Here is a 23,484-nt window from a genome sequence, read left to right as displayed (position 1 = left end):
AGAAATAGTTTGACCTAGGGCAGTATGTTTTCCTGACAGAAATAGTTTGACCTAGGGCAGTATGTTTTCCTGACAGAAATAGTTTGTTATGTTACTATGTTTTCCTGACAGAAATTTGTTTTAGCTCGGCCAGTATGTTTTCCTGACAGAAATAGTTTGACCTAGGGCAGTATATTTTCCTGACAGAAATAGTTTGACCTAGGGCAGTATATTAGCCTATAGCCTACCATGCCTATAGCCTACCATACCATGCAAGCCTGAAAAAGATTAGGTTGGCATTGGTGAAGGGGTTTCTTCCATTTTGTACAGTCTGTGTGTTTTCCTCCTCATGAACATGCTTGGGCCTACACAGTACTCAAGCCTAGGCCTTGCCTACTGTTTCACCCCCAATAACAGTTGTGTATCTCAGGCAGCTGATCACCATGGAGCCCCCCGGAGGACTCCCAGTGCCCATTGATGTTCTGGGAGAGAATGAAGCGCTGCAGCAGTTCTTTGACGGTAAGACATTCTATTGTTGTGTCTGAAAACAGCACCCTATTCCCTAGTGTGTGTGTGTGTGAGAGGGTTGTGCGAGTCAGAGGAGGCTGGTGGGATGAGGTTTAGGAGGATGGGCTCATTGTAAAGGCTGGAATTGAATAAATGGAACGGTTTCAAACACATAAAAACCACATGTTTGACTCCGTTGCACTAATTCCATTCCAGCCATTACAATGAGCCCATCCTCCTAAACCTCCTCCCACCAGCCTCCTCTGTTGTGAGTGAGTGAGTGAGTGAGTGAGTGAGTGAGTGAGTGAGTGAGTGAGTGAGTGAGTGAGTGTGTATGGAATTATGAGAGTGTGTTTTTCAACACGTAATCCTTAAGGGAAGTAGTGTTGTTCCTGAGGTGTCTTAGCTGATCCCACAACATTAACGTCAAAGGCCTTTTCACAGAAATATGAAGTGGCTAAAGCTCTCAGGGTTTGGATAGAATTATCAATATGAGAGTGAGAGAGGGACGGGGAGAAGAGAGAGGGGAGAGAGAGAGGGAGGGAGAGAGAGGGAGGGGGGAAAGGGAGAGGGAGGGGGAAAGGGAGAGGGAGGGGGAAAGGGAGAGAGAGGGGGAAAGGGAGAGAGGGGGGAAAGGGAAGAGGGGGAAAGGGAGAGAGGGGGAAAGGGAGAGAGGGGGGAAAGGGAGAGAGGGGGGAAGAGGGAGAGAGAGGGGGAAAGGGAGAGAGAGGGGGAAGAGGGAGAGAGAGGGGAGAAGAGGGAGAGGGTGGGAAAGGGAGAGAGAGGGGGAAAGGGAGAGAGGGGGAAAGGGAGAGAGAGAGGGGAGAAGAGGGAGAGAGAGGGGGGAAGAGGGAGAGAGAGAGGGGGAGGAGAGGGAGAGAGGGGGGAGAAGAGGGAGAGAGAGAGGGGGAGGAGAGGGTGGGATGGGGTGGAGGAGAGAGAGGGGAGAGGGTGGGGTGGAGGAGAGAGGGTGGGGGTTGGCGAGGGGGTGGGGAGAGAGCGAGGGGGTCCTGGGGGGAGAGGGGGTGGGGGGAGACAGAGAGAAAGAGAGAAAGAGAGGGGGTCCTGTGGGGAGAGAGAGAGAGAGGGAGAGGCTCTGATTCGATGTCTCTAACCTTTCAGAACAGTCAAATGATCACCCGTCAGGTGTAACGATCACCCGTCAGGTGTAACGATCACCCGTCAGGTGTAACGATCACCTTGTAAAGTTCATCTTCCCAAAGTTACTACAGTTAGATGAGTTAATAGGTCATGTTGTGAGTTACTACAGTTAGATGAGTTAGTAGGTCATGTTGTGAGTTACTACAGTTAGATGAGTTAATAGGTCATGTTGTGAGTTACTACAGTTAGATGAGTTAGTAGGTCACGTTGTGAGTTACTACAGTTAGATGAGTTAATAGGTCACGTTGTGAGTTACTACAGTTAGATGAGTTAATAGGTCACATTGTGAGTTACTACAGTTAGATGAGTTAATAGGTCACGTTGTGAGTTACTACAGTTAGATGAGTTAATAGGTCATGTTGTGAGTTACTACAGTTAGATGAGTTAATAGGTCATGTTGTGAGTTACTACAGTTAGATGAGTTAATAGGTCACGTTGTGAGTTACTACAGTTAGATGAGTTAATAGGTCATGTTGTGAGTTACTACAGTTAGATGAGTTAGTAGGTCATGTTGTGAGTTACTACAGTTAGATGAGTTAATAGGTCATGTTGTGAGGCGGTTTCAATTGAGAAATAGATAGTCGTTTGGTTAGATCAGTCCACTGTCAAGTTTCAAGTTTTTTATTGGTCGTATACCACGCATAACCCGTACATGCATCGTCCAATGAAATGCTTACTTGTAGGTTCCTTCTAGAACAATGCAACAACAAGAAGAAATAATATAAAATAAGATTTTGAAAATAAATGTCTCAGTAGAATATATATATATTTTGTTGCTTATTAAGTATAATAAAGGAAGGCACAATATGTAGATCAATATTTCCAGGTGTATTGGAGAAGGGGGATGGGGGGGCAGTGTATAAACTGAGCAGTGTAGTAACAGTCAGGTAGCAGCAGTTGTGATGTGTGTAGTCGTGGACGGAGCAATTCCCATACTTGGCCGTGATGCAATCAGTCAGGATGCTCTCGATGGTGCAGTGGTTGTATTTGGAGAGGACCCGGGTTAGTTAGCATGCCAAATTTCTTCAGCCGCCTTAGGAAGTAGAGACGCTGTTGTGCCCTCTTGACAAGAGTGGTGGTGTTGTTTGTCCATGATAAGTACTCTGTGATGTGGATGCCGAGGAACTTAAAACGCGTGACTCTCTCTACCGCAGTCCCGCTGATGTGGATCGGGGCGTGTTCCCTCCTCTGCTTCCTGATGTCAACAATCAACTTGTTTTTTGTTGTTGTTGCTGACATTGATGGAGAGGTTGTTGTCCTGACACCACAATGCCAGTGGGCCTGACATGCTAGCCTCTGTGGGCCATGACCAGCCTCTCCGTGCACTTCATGAGGACTGAGGTGAGCGCGACGGGGCGATAGACATTTGGGCATCACACTTTATTTTTCTTGGGCACTGGGACGATGGTGGTCTCCTTAAAGCAGGTGGGGACTACAGCCTGGGACAGGGACAGGTTGAAGATGTCGGTGAAGACTAGCTGGACAGCACACACTCTGAAGACTGGGAGTATTCACTCTTTTTTTGAGAGTTTTCCTCACATCAGCCTCAGAGAGTGAAAACACCTGGTTGTCTGGAGGAGCGAGAGACTTCCTGGTTGTCTGGAGGAGCGAGAGACTTCCTGGTTGTCTGGAGGAGCGAGAGACTTCCTGGTTGTCTGGAGGAGCGAGAGACTTCCCGGTTGTCTGGAGGAGCGAGAGACTTCCCGGTTGTCTGGAGGAGCGAGAGACTTCCCGGTTGTCTGGAGGAGCGAGAGACTTCCCGGTTGTCTGGAGGAGCGAGAGACTTCCCGGTTGTCTGGAGGAGCGAGAGACTTCCCGGTTGTCTGGAGGAGCGAGAGACTTCCGGTTGTCTGGAGGAGCGAGAGACTTCCCGGTTGTCTGGAGGAGCGAGAGACTTCCCGGTTGTCTGGAGGAGCGAGAGACTTCCCGGTTGTCTGGAGGAGCGAGAGACTTCCCGGTTGTCTGGAGGAGCGAGAGACTTCCCGGTTGTCTGGAGGAGCGAGAGACTTCCCGGTTGTCTGGAGGAGCGAGAGACTTCCCGGTTGTCTGGAGGAGCGAGAGACTTCCCGGTTGTCTGGAGCAGCGAGAGACTTCCCGGTTGTCTGGAGCAGCGAGAGACTTCCCGGTTGTCTGGAGGAGCGAGAGACTTCCCGGTTGTCTGGAGGAGCGAGAGACTTCCCGGTTGTCTGGAGGAGCGAGAGACTTCCCGGTTGTCTGGAGGAGCGAGAGACTTCCCGGTTGTCTGGAGGAGCGAGAGACTTCCCGGTTGTCTGGAGGAGCGAGAGACTTCCCGGATTGTCTCGCTATTGTCTGCCTCGAAGCAAGAACAGAATGTGTTCAACTCAGCTGGGAGCTTCGGTGGGCACCACACAGCTGGATTTGCCTTTTGTAGTCTGTGATAGTCTGTGGTCCTTGCCACATGCGTTGTGAGTCTGAGTTGTGGAACATCAATTCAATGGATTTGAAGAGCTCGTACCTGCTAGCCGCGCAGCGCCCCACAGAGTCATCGGGATCCGTTCTGCTTGACATTGAATGCTGCAGTACGGGCTCTCTGCATTGTACGGATATCTCCGTTCATCCAGGGTTTCTGGTTGGGGGTTTGTCCGGATTGTTATTGTGGGTACACCATCATCAACACATTTCCTAATGAAGCCGGTGACTGACCATATATACTGAAAACAAATAGAAATGTCAAGTGTTGGTCACATGTTTCAAGAGCTGAAATAAAAGATCCCGGTTCTGTGTTGATAGTTCTACGAAAGCTTGGTCCTCTTCCCTACTCACACATTCCATATCTGGAGTTAAAGTTCAAGCCAGTTATTTCACGTTTTGTAGGCTAAAAATGGACAGCATACGAGGACAGATAAGATGCTTATGACAATTGAAATACGGTCATTCTGTTATGCAGGTGAATGAGGACCCAAAAGCGACTTGGCGAAAACAGAGTCTTTAATCCAGTAAAGTAAATATACAATCATAAAGCACAATTCCACTCGTAATGACGAGAACAGACTGGAGACTCGATCATGAACTGCCGGTTGCCTCAGGAAGGCACTTGAACGTAGCAGACTCAGACACCTGCTCACCACGCAGCATCTGAGGGAAACACGACACGACAGGGCGATACAGACACAGCACGGTGAACAATAGACAAGGATCCGACAGGGCAGAAACGGAAAACAAGGGGAGAAATAGGGACTCTAATCAGGGAAAAAGATAGGAAACAGGTGTGGGAAGACTAAATGATTGATTAGGGGAATAGGAACAGCTGGGAGCAGGAACGGAACGATAGAGAGAAGAGAGAGAGGAAGGGAGAGAGAAAAAGGGGAACGAACCTAAAAAGACCAGCAGGGGGAAAACGAACAGAGGGAAAAGCAAAATGACAAGACAATCTAAGACAAAACATGACACATAGAGTTAGCAGACCAGAGACACTTCCCAGCCCCGTATCTACACAGGTGCAGCAGAGCTCTGACGTCATGGGCAGCTCAAGGCCACCTGTCCCACAATCAGAGTCACACAGTAATTAGATCAAGGCCAAACACATCACTCTCAGGGACAAGCTAGTAGGACATTCTTTAAAGAACTTAGATAACGTTTAAAAATGTTTTTAAGTTCAGGTCTTTGTTTGTTGCGTGAGTGTTTGTGACTGTAAAATGTCTCCTTGCATTTAACTTGGGTACTAAGTATGTATTTGGCATGCTAGGTATATTTTTGGCATGCTAGGTATGTATTTGGTATGTATTTGGTATGCTAGGTATGTATTTGGTATGCTAGGTATATTTTTGGCATGCTAGGTATGTATTTGGTATGTATTTGGTATGCTAGGTATGTATTTGGTATGCTAGGTATGTATTTGGTATGCTAGGTATGAACTTGGTATGTATTTGTATGTATTTGGTATGCTAGGTATGTATTTGTTGATGGTATGTACTTGGTATGTGTTTGGTATGCTTGGTATGTATTTGGTATGTATTTGGTATGCTGGGTATGTATTTGGTATGCTGGGTATGTATTTGTTATGCTTGGTATGTATTTGTTATGCTTGGTATGTATTTGGTATGCTAGGTATGTATTTGGTATGCTAGGTATCTATTTGGTATGCTAGGTATCTATTTGGTATGCTAGGTATCTATTTGGTATGCTAGTTATGTATTTGGTTTGCTTGGTATGTATTTGGTATGCTAGGTATGTATTTGGTATGTATTTGGTATGCTAGGTATGTATTTGGTTTGCTAGGTATGTATTTGGTTTGCTTGGTATGTATTTGGTATGCTAGGTATGTATTTGGTATGATAGGTATGTATTTGGTATGCTAGGTATGTATTTGGTATGTATTTGGTATGCTAGGTATGTATTTGGTATGCTAGGTATGTATTTGGTATGTATTTGGTATGCTTGGTATGTATTTGGTATGCTAGGTATGTATTTGGTATGCTAGGTATGTATTTGGTATGCTAGGTATGTACTTGGTATGCTAGGTATGTATTTGGTATGCTAGGTATGTATTTGGTATGCTAGGTATGTACTTGGTATGCTAGGTATGTATTTGGTATGCTAGGTATGTATGCTAGGTATGTATTTGGTATGCTAGGTATGTATTTGGTACGCTAGGTATGTATTTGGTACGCTAGGTATGTATTTGGTACGCTAGGTATGTATTTGGTATGCTAGGTATGTATTTGGTACGCTAGGTATGTATTTGGTATGCTAGGTATGTATTTGGTACGCTAGGTATGTATTTGGTACGCTAGGTATGTATTTGGTATGCTAGGTATGTACTTGGTATGCTAGGTATGTATTTGGTATGCTAGGTATGTATTTGGTATGCTAGGTATGTATGCTAGGTCTTGTTTACCCAGGTCTTGTCCATAATGTGTCCTGTCCTAGTCACTACACTGATGTGTTGGAAGCAGAGCCCAGCCAGTACTGTGTGTGTACATGTATATACAGGCTGTATATGGCTCTGAGGGAGCTCACCGTAGACATAGACTCCTCTACTGATGCCTTTGGACAGTGAAGCTAAAACATTTCATTTGGCTCTAAACTCCAGCCTTTTGGATTTGAGTTCAAATGTTTTATATGAAACAACAGTACAGAATGTCATTTTGAGGATTTTAGAAATAAATGTGCTTTATGTATCTTGTCCCCCCCCCAGTATTTAAAAAAAAAACTGCACTATTGGTTTTCGGGCTCGTAAGTAAGTAAGCAATCATTTCACTGTAAGGTCTACCTGTTCTATACGGAGCATGTGACTAATAAAGATTTGATTTGATTTGAAGGGGTCATAAGTATTTGGACAAATTCACTTCTGGTGTATTGAAGCAGTGTATATGGGACCAGATACTAAGCTTCTGCCCAAATGTAATACGTAGGGGAGTGTACACACAGTAGATACACAGTAGATGCACAGCAGGACTGGGACATCAACCACAGCACACACTGAGCAGTCAGTTCTTCTAGCGACCTGCCTCTTTTCTGGCTGATAGCAGTGATCACTACTGTCTCCTACAGTACAGGGAGCCTCTATGAGAGCTGTGTCCTGGCTGATAACAGTGATCTCCTACAGTACAGGCAGCCATGTATAGGGCAGGCTATAGCAAGCCTGTAGGTGATGGACCACACTTTGATACGCTGTAATGGTTACATACTGATATTAACGATGGGTTAGTTTCACCTGGTGACCTATAGCCTTGGCAGATTCATGCTTTGTAGGGGAGAGAGAGAGAGCAAGATCTTGAGTGAGAGAGGGGGAGCAAGATTTAGAGAGAAAGATTTAGAGAGAAAGAGAGGGGAAGACTGAGCAAGATTTAGAGAGAGAGAGGGAGCAAGATTTAGAGAGAGAGAGGGAGCAAGATTTAGAGAGAGAGAGGGAGCAAGATTTAGAGAGAGAGAGGGAGCAAGATTTAGAGAGAGAGAGGGAGCAAGATTTAGAGAGAGAGAGGGAGCAAGATTTAGAGAGAGAGAGGGAGCAAGATTTAGAGAGAGAGAGGGAGCAAGATTTAGAGAGAGGGAGCAAGATTTAGAGCGAGAGAGAGGGAGCAAGATTTAGAGAGAGAGAGAGGGAGCAAGATTTAGAGAGAGAGAGAGGGAGCAAGATTTAGAGCGAGAGAGGGAGCAAGATTTAGAGAGGGAGCAAGATTTAGAGAGGAAGCAAGATTTAGAGAGAGAGAGGGAGCAAGATTAAGAGAACGAGAGAGAGGGAGCAAGATTTAGAGCGAGAGAGAGGGAGCAAGATTTAGAGAGCGACTGTGAACCAGAATGAGACGCTTGTGAATTGTAATGAAAAGTGTGTGTTTCCAGGATGCCAGGATATGAGTGGGGTCCTGGAGAGTGCTGTGGTGGACACCAGCATACTGGAACAGTACCTCAGCAACGACATGGACCCAACATTGTAAGCATCCATGTTTACTTTATTGTGCCTGAGGGTAAATCTGTTTCCAGTACCATCTAATACCTGGTAAGCATCCATATTATTAGTCCATCTACCACCCATAAACACAGCAGCTGTGTTAAATGGAATGGACGGCACACATAAGTGTTTACAACACAACGGCATAATCCTAGAGCTGGGGTGGCCAACCCTCCTCCAGGAGACCTACTGGTTCTGCAGGCTTTTGTTCCTGCCCTACACTGTACCTGCTGCAGGTGGGCAGCTCTCCACCATGGCACCAACAGCTACAGCTGTAGGCTTTGTTGTTGGCTAGTCAAGACAATGACACGTTAGGGAAGCAGAGAGAAAGGCTAGTTCTAGAAACCTTGTCTTTGGAGGGCCGTGTCTGACTGTCTTTGGAGGGCCGTGTCTGACTGTGTCTTTGGAGGGCCGTGTCTGACTGTGTCTTTGGAGGGCCGTGTCTGACTGTGTCTTTGGAGGGCCGTGTCTGACTGTGTCTTTGAAGGGCCGTGTCTGACTGTCTTTGGAGGGCCGTGTCTGACTGTGTCTTTGAAGGGCCGTGTCTGACTGTGTCTTTGGAGGGCCGTGTCTGACTGTGTCTTTGGAGGGCCGTGTCTGACTGTGTCTTTGGAGGGCCGTGTCTGACTGTGTCTTTGGAGGGCCGTGTCTGACTGTGTCTTTGGAGGGCCGTGTCTGACTGTGTCTTTGGAGGGCCGTGTCTGACTGTGTCTTTGGAGGGCCGTGTCTGACTGTGACTGTGACTGTGGAGGGCCGTGTCTGACTGTGTCTTTGGAGGGCCGTGTCTGACTGTCTTTGGAGGGCCGTGTCTGACTGTGACTGTGGAGGGCCGTGTCTGACTGTGTCTTTGGAGGGCCGTGTCTGACTGTGTCTTTGGAGGGCCATGTCTGACTGTGACTGTGTCTGTCTCTTTTGGAGGGCCGTGTCTGACTGTGTCTGTCTCTTTGGAGGGCCGTGTCTGACTGTCTTTGGAGGGCCATGTCTGACTGTCTTTGTCTTCCTAGCATGTTACCAGAGTCACCACCAGATTCTGGTTCAGAACCATGTTCACCTCCGCAAATACCAGGTGAGCCACTGTGATAATGAAACCTCTTCCTTTATTGGCAATACTTTATCAACAACGGTTGATAGGAATCTCTTTTAAGGCCAAGTGTTACAAACAGTACAACCATATCATAATAATAAAATGTTCCTATTTTAATGAATGATATGACTGCCTTTGCCCCGTTCCTAACCTAGACGTGAGTTACGGCTACCAGGAAGTGTTCCAGACAGTGACACGTCCTCCAGCCTCATCGTGCCGATATAAAGAGCTGGCACCACAACCCCCACCACACCCAGGACTGCCATACCACCAGGGGCTGCCTAACTCTTACACCAAGGCAGGCACATCTCCAGGCTCACTGCCCCACAACCCCCCCCTCCACCACCCCCACTACCTGAGCCCAGGGAGAGCTATATACAGTCTAACACTGCCCCCACACCGCCAGTCCACCACAAGGCTCCCCAGCAGCATCAGCCTCCTCCACGCCAGGGCCTGGCAGACAGCTACCCCAGGGCCAACGCACCCCCGGTCCCAGAACTACCTCCAGGTCAAGCCCCATACCTAGCCCCAGGCCTCGGGCTGCCCTCATCCTGCCTACTACCTGTGCCTGGATGCCCTTCAGAACCAGGATATTCATACCTGCCCCCCACTGCTGGGCAATACACAGGGTGAGAACTACTACTAAACTACCGTACAGCACATAAACTACTAAACTACCGTACAGTACATAAACTACTAAACTACTGTACAGTACATAAACTACTAAACTACCGTACAGTACATAAACTACTAAACCACCGTACAGCACATAAACTACTAAACTACTGTACAGCACATAAACTACTAAACTACTGTACAGTACATAAACTACTAAACTACCGTACAGCACATAAACTACTAAACCACCGTACAGTACATAAACTACTAAACTACCGTACAGCACATAAACTACTAAACTACCGTACAGCACATAAACTACTAAACCACCGTACAGCACATAAACTACTAAACCACCGTACAGTACATAAACTACTAAACCACCGTACAGTACATAAACTACTAAACCACCGTACAGCACATAAACTACTAAACCACCGTACAGTACATAAACTACTAAACCACCGTACAGCACATAAACTACTAAACTACTGTACAGTACATGAACTACTAAACTACCGTACAGTACATAAACTACTAAACCACCGTACAGCACATAAACTACTAAACCACCGTACAGTACATAAACTACTAAACTACCGTACAGCACATAAACTACTAAACTACCGTACAGCACATAAACTACTAAACTACCGCACAGCACATAAACTACTAAACTACCGTACAGCACATAAACTACTAAACCACCGTACAGTACATAAACTACTAAACTACCGTACAGTACATAAACTACTAAACTACCGTACAGCACATAAACTACTAAACTACCGTACAGTACATAAACTACTAAACTACCGCACAGCACATACGGGTACATAAACTACCAAACTACTGTGCGGTACATATGGGTACATAAACTACTAAACCACCGTACAGTATATAAACTACTAAACTACCGTACAGTACATAAACTACTAAACTACCCATACGGGTACATAAACTACTGTACAGTACATAAACTACTGTACAGTACATAAACTACCGTACAGTACATAAACTACCGTACAGTACATAAACTACTAAACTACCGTACAGTACATAAACTACTAAACTACTGTACAGCACATAAACTACTAAACTACCGTACAGTACATAAACTACCAAACCACCGTACGGCACATAAACCACTAAACTACCGTACAGTACATAAACTACTAAACTACTGTACAGTACATAAACTACTAAACTACTGTACAGTACATAAACTACTAAACTACCGTACAGTACATAAACTACTAAACTACCCATACGGGTACATAAATTACTGTACAGTACATAAACTACCGTACAGTACATAAACTACTAAACTACCGTACAGTACATAAACTACTAAACTACCGTACAGTACATAAACTACTAAACTACCGTACAGCACATAAACTACTAAACTACCGTACAGTACATAAACTACTAAACTACCGTACAGTACATAAACTACTAAACTACTGTACAGTACATAAACTACTAAACTACCGTAAAGTACATAAACTACTAAACCACCGTACAGTACATAAACTACTAAACCACCGTACAGTACATAAACTACCAAACCACCGTACAGTACATAAACTACCAAACTACCGTACAGTACATAAACTACTAAACCACCGTACAGTACATAAACTACTAAACCACCGTACAGTACATAAACTACTAAACCACCGTACAGTACATAAACTACTAAAACACCGTACAGTACATAAACTACTAAACCACCGTACAGTACATAAACTACTAAACCACCGTACAGTACATAAACTACCAAACCACCGTACAGTACATAAACTACTAAACTACCGTACAGTACATAAACTACTAAACCACCGTACAGTACATAAACTACTAAACCACCGTACAGTACATAAACTACCAAACCACTGTACAGTACATAAACTACTAAACCACCGTACAGTACATAAACTACTAAACCACCGTACAGTACATAAACTACTAAACTACTGTACAGCACATATCAGTTTGAAAATGACAGTCAAAATATGTTTTACTTTAACGGGATATGAATGTTTTAACAGTTCCCTCTTATCCTCTCCTCTTCCTCCTCCTCTTCCTCCACAGGCTTATATTGCCTGACTGTAGGAAGAGAAGACGAACAGAACCCCTCGGGGTACAGAACCATTTAGCGACTGTTCCTCTAGCAGGGGGCTCCGAGAGGGGAGGCGGTGACGTCCCGTCCTATGACAGTGACGGGGCCACAGAGAGCAGCTCTGGGATGGGGACCAATCAGCTCCTCACCTGGGATCGCTACCAGCCTGGCCTGTGGACACCGCTCTACAACAGTAACTATGACATCCTGTGAGTGTCCTTGTGCCTTGACGTTTCCCTCACTCTTCACCAAGGCTCATGCCTTCTAAACTGCCTGTCTTAGTCTCTAAACTCAAAGGCTATTCAACTAACGCTACATTATTTTAAGGGACTGATTTTTGTTCAAGTTAAGCGCAGGGGGAGCAAATATTTTTCACTTTCTATGTCTGACAATGTCATAACTCATCAGTAACATCTTAGTCATTTCTTAGCCAGCAGTAAAATGGTTTTAGTCATGAGTCGTTGTAAATAAACCCCATTTGGTTCAATTATAGACTTACATTTACATTTAAGTCATTTAGCAGACGCTCTTATCCAGAGCGACTTACAAATTGGGTAAGTTTGACTTAAATGGACACAATTGACTCTTACTGTATGTTATTCTTATCGTACTTGGTCATTCATAATTATAAACTGGGTGCTTTGAGCCCTGAATGCTGATTGGCTGAAAGCTGTATTTTTACTATTCTAATTACGTTGGTAACCAGTTTAAAATAGCAAAAAGGCATCTCATAGGTTTGTGGTACATTGCCAATATACCACAGTTAACGGCTACCCTGTTCAAAGGCTCTTTAATGTTTTGTCTTGCCCCTCCACCCTCTGACACACACATCATCCATGTCTCTGTTGTCTCAAGGCTTAAAACTCCTTCTTTAACACGTCTCCTCCACCTTCATCTACACTGATTGAAGTGGATTTAACAGGTGACATCAATAAGGGATCATAGCTTCTTTCACCTGGATTCACCTGGTCAGTCTGTGTCATGCATTCACCTGGTCAGTCTGTCATGCATTCACCTGGTCAGTCTGTGTCATGCATTCACCTGGTCAGTCTGTGTCATGCATTCACCTGGTCAGTCTGTCATGCATTCACCTGGTCAGTCTGTGTCATGCATTCACCTGGTCAGTCTGTGTCATGCATTCACCTGGTCAGTCTGTGTCATGCATTCACCTGGTCAGTCTGTGTCATGCATTCACCTGGTCAGTCTGTGTCATGCATTCACCTGGTCAGTCTGTCATGCATTCACCTGGTCAGTCTGTGTCATGCATTCACCTGGTCAGTCTGTGTCATGGATTCACCTGGTCAGTCTGTGTCATGGATTCACCTGGTCAGTCTGTGTCATGGAAAGAGCAGGTGTTCCTAATGTTTTGTCACTCAGTGTAGCTCGCTCTATCGTCTCTCCACAGTCCTTCCCCCGGTTACCATGTGGACAGCGATAAAGGTTTCAACTACTCCACAGCTGACGAGTCCTTCGTGTGTCAGAAAAAGAACCACTTTCAGGTCACAGTTCACGTAGGGATGGCCGGAGACCCCCTGTACGTCAAAACACCCAACGGCCCTGCGCCGATAGAGAGCTTCCACGTCAAGGTGTTTGGTGTAAAGGTTAGTTTAACGCCTTCCAAATATGCAACATGAACTTCCCTGCAACATCAGCGTTTGACCTCGGCTGACTACTTCAGATGATGCCGAGGACATTAAAAGCACTCCTTTTTTTGTTAGTATGTAAGTTAGCAGAGTTGGGTAGATTACTTTCTAAATGTCCCCCGGTACTCCCCAACCCTGCTAGTTATCTATACTTTGACCGTTTGTTCTCCCCAACCCTGCTAGTTATCTATACTTTGACCGTTTGTTCTCCCCAACCCTGCTAGTTATCTATACTTTGACCGTTTGTTCTCCCCAACCCTGCTAGTTATCTATACTATGACCGTTTGTTCTCCCCAACCCTGCTAGTTATCTATACTTTGACCGTTTGTTCTCCCCAACCCTGCTAGTTATCTATACTTTGACCGTTTGTTCTCATCAACCCTGCTAGTTATCTATACTTTGACCGTTTGTTCTCCCCAACCCTGCTAGTTATCTATACTTTGACCGTTTGTTCTCATCAACCCTGCTAGTTATCTATACTTTGACCGTTTGTTCTCCCCAACCCTGCTAGTTATCTATACTTTGACCGTTTGTTCTCATACTTTGACCGTTTGTTCTCATCAACCCTGCTAGTTATCTATACTTTGACCGTTTGTTCTCATCAACCCTGCTAGTTATCTATACTTTGACCGTTTGTTCTCATCAACCCTGCTAGTTATCTATACTTTGACCGTTTGTTCTCATCAACCCTGCTAGTTATCTATACTTTGACCGTTTGTTCTCATCAACCCTGCTAGTTATCTATACTTTGACCGTTTGTTCTCATCAACCCTGCTAGTTATCTATACTATGACCGTTTGTTCTCCCCAACCCTGCTAGTTATCTATACTGTGACCGTTTGTTCTCATCAACCCTGCTAGTTATCTATACTTTGACCGTTTGTTCCCATCAACCCTGCTAGTTATCTATACTATGACCGTTTGTTCCCATCAACCCTGCTAGTTATCTATACTATGACCCTTTGTTCTCCCCAACCCTGCTAGTTATCTATACTTTGACCGTTTGTTCCCATCAACCCTGCTAGTTATCTATACTTTGACCTTTTGTTCCCATCAACCCTGCTAGTTATCTATACTTTGGCCGTTTGTTCTCTGCAGCTTGAGGCACAGACTCACAAAGTCACCATAGAGCAGTCCCAGCCGGATCGCAGCAAGAAACCATTCCTGCCAGTCAAGTGAGTGTCCCGTCCTCCATGTCACTATACTCTGTACTGTAGACTGCCGTGTTCAACGTTGGGAGCGTAATCTGTCATTCATATCTGAACAATGACACAACTGTGATTCAAGAGGTATACGGTGCATAGCCAAAAAAGGGGCGATTTGGATGGAAACTCTGGCCTAAATTTCTGAATAACATCTCGTCCCTCAGAGTGAGTCTACCAGGGGACAAGATTACTAGAGTTACACTGGGAAGACTGCACTTCAGTGAGACCACTGCCAACAACATGAGGAAAAAGGGTAAACCCAACCCTGACCAGAGGTTGGTTACTGCCGTGTTGTTGCCGTGTTGTTGCCGTGTCACTGCCGTGTCATTGCCGTGTCACTGCCGTGTCACTGCCGTGTCACTGCCGTGTCATTGCCGTGTCACTGCTGTGTCATTGACGTGTCACTGCCGTGTCATTGCCGTGTTACTGCCGTGTTACTGCCGTGTCACTGCCGTGTCACTGCCGTGTTACTGCCGTGTCACTACCGTGTCACTGCCGTGTCACTGCCGTGTTACCGCCGTGTTACTGCCGTGTCACTGCCGTGTCACTGCCGTGTCACTGGCGTGTCACTGGCGTGTTACTGGCGTGTTACTGGCGTGTCACTGCCGTGTCACTGCCGTGTTACTGCCGTGTTACTGCCGTGTTATTGCCGTGTTACTGCCGTGTCATTGCCGTGTTACTGGCGTGTCACTGGCGTGTTACTGCCGTGTTACTGCCGTGTCATTGCCGTGTCACTGCCGTGTCACTGGCGTGTTACTGGCGTGTCATTGCCGTGTCACTGCCGTGTCATTGCCGTGTCACTGCCGTGTTACTGCCGTGTTACTAATATCGGTATTGAAAGCAGTTTCAACATGTCGTTCCATGTGTCCTTGTGTTATGACCAGGTACTTCCTGATGGTGGTGGGTCTGTACGCCACAGTGAGGGAAGAGAGTTACCTGCTGATAGCGTTCATGTCAGAGAGGATCGTAGTCAGGGTCAGTACTGAACCATTTACATTTACATTTAAGTCATTTAGCAGACGCTCTTATCCAGAGCGACTTACAAATTGGTGCATTCACCTTATGACATCCAGTGGGACAGTCACTTAACAATAGTGCATCTAAAACTTAGGGGGGTGAGAGGGATTACTTATCCTATCCTAGGTATTCCTTAAAGAGGTGGGGTTTCAGGTGTCTCCGGAAGGTGGTGATTGACTCCGCTGTCCTGGCGTCGTGAGGGAGTTTGTTCCACCATTGGGGGGCCAGGGCAGCGAACCATTTTGACTGGGCTGAGCGGGAGCTGTACTTCCTCAGTGGTAGGGAGGCGAGCAGGCCAGAGGTGGATGAACGCAGTGCCCTTGTTTGGGTGTAGGGCCTGATCAGAGCCTGGAGGTACTGAGGTGCCGTTCCCCTCACAGCTCCGTAGGCAAGCACCATGGTCTTGTAGCGGATGCGAGCTTCAACTGGAAGCCAGTGGAGAGAACGGAGGAGCGGGGTGATGTGAGAGAACTTGGGAAGGTTGAACACCAGACGGGCTGCGGCGTTCTGGATGAGTTGAAGGGGTTTAATGGCACAGGCAGGGAGCCCAGCCAACAGCGAGTTGCAGTAATCCAGACGGGAGATGACAAGTGCCTGGATTATCAACTGTTGAGCAGATTTATTTTTTTTCTCTCTGAAAACTTGGGGGGCCATATGAGACCACCCCGGGGGCCAAATTTGGCGGGGAGGACACCAGTTGGGGAACCCTGTACTAAAGTATTTAAAAGCATGAGACTCAAGCACTAAGTACTAAAGCATACTAAAGCATGAGAATCCTTGCTAAAATTAAGATTAAATAAAGAATATATAAAAATTAAATCAAATGTAGTTCCTACCATGATTCCATTGGACAATTAGTTCTAGAATGCACCGTGTTCTGAATGGAACCAACCGTAACCAGAACTCTAAACTCTTCCGTGTTCCTCCACTACAGGCGTCGAACCCGGGCCAGTTTGAGAACGACAGTGAGGTGTTGTGGCAACGAGGACAGGCTCCGGACGCGGTGGTGTGCCAGGGGAGGGTGGGCATCAACACAGACACCCCGATGAAGCCCTGGTGGTCTGTGGCAACGCTAAGATCATGGGGCAGGTTATGCATCCCTCTGACCGCCGCGCAAAACACAACATACAAGAGGTAGGAAGCAGCACATGCTCTTATATAATAGCTATCAAATGAATGGTTTTGGTGTGAAATAACAGGAAGGAACATAGAAATGCCTTCACAGTGGCCCAGGGAATGATGTCTTACCTGACGGGACAATATTTCAACTGTGTAGGTGGATTCAACAGAACAGTTGAAGAGAATATCTCAGATGAGGATTGTGGAGTATGACTACAAGCCTGAGTTCGCCTCAGAGATGGGGATCGATCACATACATGAAACGGGCGTCCTAGCCCAGGAGGTGAAGGAGCTGCTGCCCACTGCTGTCAAAGTGGTGGGGGACATCACCTGTAGCGACGGAGAGAGGATACGCAACTTCCTCATGGTGGACAAGGTACGTGTCCGTCCGCATGAGATTTAAGGCCTGATAACATATGATCAGTGTGATAATCAGCATGAGGATTGTCAAGAGATCTGAGTTATGGTCCCACTTTGGGGCGGCAGGTAGCCTAGTGGTTAGAGGCAGGGTGGCCTAGTGGTTAGAGGCAGGGTGGCCTAGTGGTTAGAGGCAGGGTGGCCTAGTGGTTAGAGGCAGGGTGGCCTAGTGGTTAGAGGCAGGGTGGCCTAGTGGTTAGAGGCAGGGTGGCCTAGTGGTTAGAGGCAGGGTGGCCTAGTGGTTAGAGGCAGGGTGGCCTAGCGGTTAGAGGCAGGGTGGCCTAGCGGTTAGAGGCAGGTAGCCAAGCGGTTAGAGGCAGGGTGGCCTAGCGGTTAGAGGCAGGGTGGCCTAGCGGTTAGAGGCAGGTAACCTAGCGGTTAGAGGCAGGGTGGCCTAGCGGTTAGAGGCAGGTAACCTAGCGGTTAGAGGCAGGTAACCTAGCGGTTAGAGGCAGGGTGGCCTAGCGGTTAGAGGCAGGGTGGCCTAGCGGTTAGAGGCAGGGTAGCCTAGCGGATAGAGGCAGGGTAGCCTAGCGGTTAGAGGCAGGGTGGCCTAGCGGTTAGAGGCAGGGTGGCCTAGCGGTTAGAGGCAGGGTGGCCTAGCGGTTAGAGGCAGGGTAGCCTAGCGGTTAGAAGCAGGGTAGCCTAGCGGTTAGAGGCAGGGTAGCCTAGCGGTTAGAGGCAGGGTAGCCTAGCGGTTAGAGCGGTGGGCCAGTAACCAAAAGGTTGCTGGATCGAATCCCCGAGCTGACAAGGTAAAAATCTGTCTTTGTGCCCCTGGTGGGCCGTCATTGTAAATATGAATTTGTTCTTAACTGAGTTGCCAAGTTAAATAAAGGTTCAATAAAAAATAAAAATAAAGTTTTACTTTGAAGAACAAAATACTGTACCATTTCTATGATATTTGTCCCCCATAGGAGCAGATCTTCATGGAGAATGTAGGGGCTGTGAAGCAGCTGTGCAAGGTGACTGACAACCTGGAGAACAGGATTCAGGAGCTGGAGGGGTGGAACACACGGTCAGCCAAGCTAAAGGACATGGGCAGCCCTGCTAACAGCAGAAACCCTGCTAACAGCAGCACTAAAGGGTAATGTCACAGTGCCACCAGGGGGTGCTATTTCTCTATGGCCTATTGCCTACAAGTTCTCTTTCAGTTTTCAAAATAATTTGGAGACATTGAGAGATTTTCACCCAACATAAAAACATTTGTTTTAGTACATTCAGTCAGTCGGTTTAGTCAGGTACTCAGGGACACTTTTCAGATCCCTGCTGTGTTTAAAAAAAAAACAATTTTATTGAACCTTTATATTACTAGGCAAGTCAGTTAAGAACAAATTCTTATTTACAATGACAGCCAACACTGGCCAAACCCGGACGACGCTGGGCCAATTGTGCGCCGCCCTATGGGACTCCCAATCACGGCCGGTTGTGATACAGCCTGGTGTGTATGAGACGGTGGGGCTGTACTGAGGATGGTTGACCTCTGGATGTGTTGTGTGTCTGTCTTTATGACCAGGGTCACTCTCATGGGGACCATCAACACTTCCTCAGCTCAACTATAACAGCCCTACGGCTTCTGCATTGTGCCTCCTGTACTGTCAAATATCTCCACTTTATTGTAGATTAGGAATCTCTCCTTTTGGAGGGACTGAGTTTATACTTGTAATGGACTGGATAGGGAATGCTCAACGTTCTTTGGTTTCCTAATACATTTTAAACTGTCATTATTTAACGTGTTTCAACTGTCATTATTTAACGTGTTTCAACTGTCATTATTTAACGTGTTTCAACTGTCATTATTTAACGTGCTGTGTTTCAACTGTCATTATTTAACGTGTTTCAACTGTCATTATTTAACGTGTTTCAACTGTCATTATTTAACGTGTTTCAACTGTCATTATTTAACGTGTTTCAACTGTCATTATTTAACGTGTTTCAACTGTCATTATTTAACATGTTTCAACTGTCATTATTTAACGTGTTTCAACTGTCATTATTTAACGTGTTTCAACTGTCATTATTTAACTTGTTGTGTTTCAACTGTCATTATTTAACGTGTTTCAACTGTCATTATTTAACGTGTTTCAACTGTCATTATTTAACGTGTTTCAATTGTCATTATTTAACGTGTTTCAACTGTCATTATTTAACGTGTTGTGTTTCAACTGTCATTATTTAACGTGCTGTGTTTCAACTGTCATTATTTAACTTGTTGTGTTTCAACTGTCATTATTTAACGTGTTTCAACTGTCATTATTTAACGTGTTTCAACTGTCATTATTTAACGTGTTTCAACTGTCATTATTTAACGTGTTTCAACTGTCATTATTTAACGTGTTTCAACTGTCATTATTTAACGTGTTTCAACTGTCATTATTTAACGTGTTTCAACTGTCATTATTTAACGTGTTTCAACTGTCATTATTTAACGTGTTTCAACTGTCATTATTTAACGTGTTTCAACTGTCATTATTTAACGTGTTTCAACTGTCATTATTTAACGTGTTTCAACTGTCATTATTTAACGTGTTTCAACTGTCATTATTTAACGTGTTTCAACTGTCATTATTTAACGTGTTTCAACTGTCATTATTTAACTTGTTTCAACTGTCATTATTTAACGTGTTTCAACTGTCATTATTTAACTTGTTGTGTTTCAACTGTCATTATTTAACGTGTTTCAACTGTCATTATTTAACGTGTTTCAACTGTCATTATTTAACGTGTTTCAACTGTCATTATTTAACGTGTTTCAACTGTCATTATTTAACGTGTTGTGTTTCAACTGTCATTATTTAACGTGCTGTGTTTCAACTGTCATTATTTAACTTGTTGTGTTTCAACTGTCATTATTTAACGTGTTTCAACTGTCATTATTTAACGTGTTTCAACTGTCATTATTTAACGTGTTTCAACTGTCATTATTTAACGTGTTTCAACTGTCATTATTTAACGTGTTTCAACTGTCATTATTTAACGTGTTTCAACTGTCATTATTTAACGTGTTTCAACTGTCATTATTTAACGTGTTTCAACTGTCATTATTTAACGTGTTTCAACTGTCATTATTTAACGTGTTTCAACTGTCATTATTTAACGTGTTTCAACTGTCATTATTTAACGTGTTTCAACTGTCATTATTTAACTTGTTTCAACTGTCATTATTTAACGTGTTTCAACTGTCATTATTTAACTTGTTGTGTTTCAACTGTCATTATTTAACGTGTTTCAACTGTCATTATTTAACGTGTTTCAACTGTCATTATTTAACGTGTTTCAACTGTCATTATTTAACGTGTTTCAACTGTCATTATTTAACGTGTTGTGTTTCAACTGTCATTATTTAACGTGCTGTGTTTCAACTGTCATTATTTAACTTGTTGTGTTTCAACTGTCATTATTTAACGTGTTTCAACTGTCATTATTTAACGTGTTTCAACTGTCATTATTTAACGTGTTTCAACTGTCATTATTTAACGTGTTTCAACTGTCATTATTTAACGTGTTTCAACTGTCATTATTTAACGTGTTTCAACTGTCATTATTTAACGTGTTTCAACTGTCATTATTTAACTTGTTTCAACTGTCATTATTTAACGTGTTTCAACTGTCATTATTTAACTTGTTGTGTTTCAACTGTCATTATTTAACGTGTTTCAACTGTCATTATTTAACGTGTTTCAACTGTCATTATTTAACGTGTTTCAACTGTCATTATTTAACGTGTTTCAACTGTCATTATTTAACGTGTTGTGTTTCAACTGTCATTATTTAACGTGCTGTGTTTCAACTGTCATTATTTAACTTGTTGTGTTTCAACTGTCATTATTTAACGTGTTTCAACTGTCATTATTTAACGTGTTTCAACTGTCATTATTTAACGTGTTTCAACTGTCATTATTTAACGTGTTTCAACTGTCATTATTTAACGTGTTTCAACTGTCATTATTTAACGTGTTTCAACTGTCATTATTTAACGTCAACTGTCATTATTTAACGTTTCAACTGTCATTATTTAACGTGTTTCAACTGTCATTATTTAACGTGTTTCAACTGTCATTATTTAACGTGTTTCAACTGTCATTATTTAACGTGTTTCAACTGTCATTATTTAACGTGTTTCAACTGTCATTATTTAACTGTCATTATTGTTTCAACTGTCATTATTTAACGTGTTGTGTTTCAACTGTCATTATTTAACGTGTTTCAACTGTCATTATTTAACGTGTTTCAACTGTCATTATTTAACGTGTTTCAACTGTCATTATTTAATGTGTTGTGTTTCAACTGTCATTATTTGACGTGTTTCAACTGTCATTATTTAACGTGTTTCAACTGTCATTATTTAACGTGTTTCAACTGTCATTATTTAACGTGTTTCAACTGTCATTATTTAACGTGTTTCAACTGTCATTATTTAACGTGTTTCAACTGTCATTATTTAACGTGTTTCAACTGTCATTATTTAACGTGTTTCAACTGTCATTATTTAACGTGTTTCAACTGTCATTATTTAACGTGTTTCAACTGTCATTATTTAACGTGTTTCAACTGTCATTATTTAACGTGTTTCAACTGTCATTATTTAACGTGTTTCAACTGTCATTATTTAACGTGTTTCAACTGTCATTATTTAACGTGTTGTGTTTCAACTGTCATTATTTAACGTGTTTCAACTGTCATTATTTAACGTGTTGTGTTTCAACTGTCATTATTTAACTTGTTGTGTTTCAACTGTCATTATTTAACTTGTTGTGTTTCAACTGTCATTATTTAACGTGTTGTGTTTCAACTGTCATTATTTAACGTGTTTCAACTGTCATTATTTAACGTGTTGTGTTTCAACTGTCATTATTTAACTTGTTGTGTTTCAACTGTCATTATTTAACTTGTTGTGTTTCAACTGTCATTATTTAACTTGTTGTGTTTCAACTGTCATTATTTAACTTGTTGTGTTTCAACTGTCATTATTTAACGTGTTGTGTTTCAACTGTCATTATTTAACGTGTTTCAACTGTCATTATTTAACGTGTTGTGTTTCAACTGTCATTATTTAACTTGTTGTGTTTCAACTGTCATTATTTAACATGCTGTGTTTCAACTGTCATTACTTAACTTGTTGTGTTTCAACTGTCATTATTTAACTTGTTGTGTTTCAACTGTCATTATTTAACGTGCTGTGTTTCAACTGTCATTATTTAACGTGTTGTGTTTCAACTGTCATTATTTAACGTGCTGTGTTTCAACTGTCATTATTTAACTTGTTGTGTTTCAACTGTCATTATTTAATGTGTTTCAACTGTCATTATTTAATGTGTTTCAACTGTCATTATTTAACATGTTTCAACTGTCATTATTTAATGTGTTTCAACTGTGATTATTTAACGTGTTTCAACTGTCATTATTTAACGTGTTTCAACTGTCATTATTTAACGTGTTTCAACTGTCATTATTTAACGTGTTTCAACTGTCATTATTTAACGTGTTGTGTTTCAACTGTCATTATTTAACTTGTTGTGTTTCAACTGTCATTATTTAACGTGTTGTGTTTCAACTGTCATTATTTAACGTGTTTCAACTGTCATTATTTAACGTGTTTCAACTGTCATTATTTAACGTGTTTCAACTGTCATTATTTAACGTGTTTCAACTGTCATTATTTAACGTGCTGTGTTTCAACTGTCATTATTTAACGTGTTTCAACTGTCATTATTTAACATGTTTCAACTGTCATTATTTAACGTTTCAACTGTCATTATTTAACGTGTTTCAACTGTCATTATTTAACGTGTTTCAACTGTCATTATTTAACGTGTTTCAACTGTCATTATTTAACGTGTTTCAACTGTCATTATTTAACGTGTTTCAACTGTCATTATTTAACGTGTTGTGTTTCAACTGTCATTATTTAACGTGTTTCAACTGTCATTATTTAACGTGTTGTGTTTCAACTGTCATTATTTAACGTGTTTCAACTGTCATTATTTAACGTGTTTCAACTGTCATTATTTAACGTGTTTCAACCGTCATTATTTAACGTGTTTCAACTGTCATTATTTAACGTGCTGTGTTTCAACTGTCATTATTTAACGTGTTTCAACTGTCATTATTTAACGTGTTTCAACTGTCATTATTTAACGTGTTTCAACTGTCATTATTTAACGTGTTTCAACTGTCATTATTTAACGTGTTTCAACT

General features: G+C 43.2%; 1 pseudogene; it reads left to right on the top strand.

Annotated features, from left to right (window-relative positions):
• Nucleotides 1-373: 373 nt before the first annotated feature.
• LOC124025059 overlaps nucleotides 374-23,484 on the top strand; it is a 43,773-nt pseudogene continuing 20,662 nt past the window's right edge.

The sequence above is a fragment of the Oncorhynchus gorbuscha genome, unplaced genomic scaffold, assembly GCF_021184085.1.
Source record: "Oncorhynchus gorbuscha isolate QuinsamMale2020 ecotype Even-year unplaced genomic scaffold, OgorEven_v1.0 Un_scaffold_2144, whole genome shotgun sequence".
In the NCBI taxonomy this organism is placed as follows: Eukaryota; Metazoa; Chordata; class Actinopteri; order Salmoniformes; family Salmonidae; genus Oncorhynchus; species Oncorhynchus gorbuscha.
This window is presented reverse-complemented; position numbering and strand designations above follow the sequence as displayed.